The 2237-nt window shown below is 47.9% G+C and overlaps 1 pseudogene; it reads right to left on the bottom strand.

Moving 5' to 3' along the window:
* Positions 1-416: 416 nt before the first annotated feature.
* LOC115313806 lies at positions 417-921 on the bottom strand (annotated as a pseudogene).
* Positions 922-2237: the final 1316 nt, after the last annotated feature.

The raw sequence follows: 2237 nt of genomic DNA, 5'->3' as shown, positions 1-2237 counted from the left end.
CAGCTTTGTGCATCGAAGCTCCTTTGGGCCAAGGAATTGTCCGAGATGTTCTCTGACGTCCGCCGAAGAACAGTTGGCGTCCAGACGTGTCACGAAGACAGCTCTGGAATGCACAGACACCGATACGGCGGTAATTCCTCCATTCTTAGAACTTCCCTTAAAGAATGGCCGCTGGGGAATGGAGCCGGGGGAACGAAGTCCAGGGACCTTTCTCGCACTGTATTCCGGTAAGCCAGGCTGAGCCGCTGAGCGGCCACGGGCCAGTGTACCGGTCTCTCCCCTATCTCCTCCCTCGTCTCGATTGCTGTGAGCAGCTGAGCCATCGGCCCCCTCTGCCCGCGTCGCCGAAGCGGCAACGGAGGGAATGCCCGTCAGCAACTCCGTCGTCGTCTCGCGGAAGGCTCTGCCGCTCAAGGTTAACCGGCTCTGGTCACGTTGATGCTCGGGGGGCGAACGAGGAGTCACGGCGCACGCCTCGCTGAAGGAAACAGGTTCTTCAGACACCGTCGAGGTCGATTTCCCCTTGGGGAATGGGGCGGCTCCCCCTCCTCCCAGCACGGAAGCATTCAGATCATGGCGGCCCGCCACGGCAGCGGAAGGCGGAGGTACCCCGACGTACCTCGGGCGATGCCGGAGGTCTCGTAGCTCCGTCTGGATGTTGCGCAACATGACCGAGTGAATTTCGGAGCTCCTCGTCAGCTCGCTGCGAAGGCGAGCATTCTCCTCCCTCACAGCCGTCATCTGGTCCGTCAGGAAAGAGATGCCGTTCAAGGCGTCGGCCAGCAGGTCTCGGAGAACAGCCACCGATGTCGCGGCGACCTCGCCGAGCCGGTCCGGGCAGGGTGAGTCCTGCTCGTCGTCAGGCCTAGCTTCGTCCGAGCTAGGACTATGCGTGCGCTCGACGGTGATGCAGTCGTTGCATATAAATAATAATAATAATAATAATAATAATAATAATAATAATAATAATAATAATAATAATAATAATAATAATAATAATAATAATAATAATAATAATAATAATAATAATAATAATAATAATAATAATAATCAATCAATCAATCAATCAATGTTTTTATTCGTGCCCAGGAACAACCTTGCGGTCTTGGTACAGGTGCACTGTGTTAACATGTAAGGCAGAACAGGGCATAAAGCAATAGGACGGACAACACACACAACGGACAAGCCCTAGAAAAATACACTTAAAAATTATAAAAAGTAAACACAAAGTCACAACACACGATAAGCTTAATGGTACTACCGCCACCACCAATTGCTAGAAAGAAAAAAAATGCATTCAAAGTGGGGAATTTCGGCGTAAACGCCGCAAGTTAGTGCATACAGTTCAAATTTAAGTGATGGCCTTTAACGTTTTTACAAACTGCAGCGTGTTATTGTTAAATATGTCGAGTGTTTCAGAAAAAGAAGAATTATAAGTATGCCCAAGTCTGTACACAGGATCGTGGAGGTTGAGTAGACGCCTGTTGCAGAAGGACGCATTTTGCCTTGTTGTTTTTAGAGGAATTTTTAAGAGTACTCTTGACGTCAATACCGTGCAATCAGTGATGGCGTGGACAAGTTTGTATAAAAATAAGATATCGGCAAGTTCTCTCCTACGAAGCAGGGTAGGTAGTGCCACGCTACGCTGAACAGGGACAGGGACATCAGTAGTGGTGGGCACAATGCGCGCTGAGCAACGATGTCTATAGATGGAAAGAAACTTGTTCTGAACCCGTTCTATTTTCGAGGAATTTGTGGCACAAATTCCATTCCATACAACAGAAGCGTATTCAAGCTGTGGTCGACACAATGCACTGTAGAGTATAAGAAATGTGCAGGGGTTAATAAACTCTTTAGTGATGCGGCACGCACTCCCGAGCGTGCGTAGAGCTGCGTTCACGATGTGATCCACATGACTGGAGAAGTGTAAGGTGCTGTCAAACACCACGCCAAGATCTTTGATTCTGTTCATACGTTCCAAAAGGTCTGTCTGAATAACATATGGGAATACAATGTTATGTGTCTTACGAGTGTACGACACGACTTTCGTTTTAGAGCTATTTATCTTCAGGTCATTCTCCCGGCACCATTCTTCAAAAGCATCAACATCTCTCTGTAGCAAAAGACAGTCTCGGTCTTCTCGTACCTCCATGAACATCTTAATATCATCTGCGTACTGAAGAAATGAGGAGTGACGAATCACAGTCGAAACATCATTAACAAAAACTGAAAACAGA

Source organism: Ixodes scapularis, unplaced genomic scaffold (genome assembly GCF_016920785.2).
Source record: "Ixodes scapularis isolate PalLabHiFi unplaced genomic scaffold, ASM1692078v2 PGA_scaffold13__105_contigs__length_92229423, whole genome shotgun sequence".
Classification (NCBI taxonomy): domain Eukaryota; kingdom Metazoa; phylum Arthropoda; class Arachnida; order Ixodida; family Ixodidae; genus Ixodes; species Ixodes scapularis.
The sequence above is the reverse complement of the archived record's forward strand: the minus strand, read 5'-3'. Positions and strand labels throughout refer to the sequence as shown.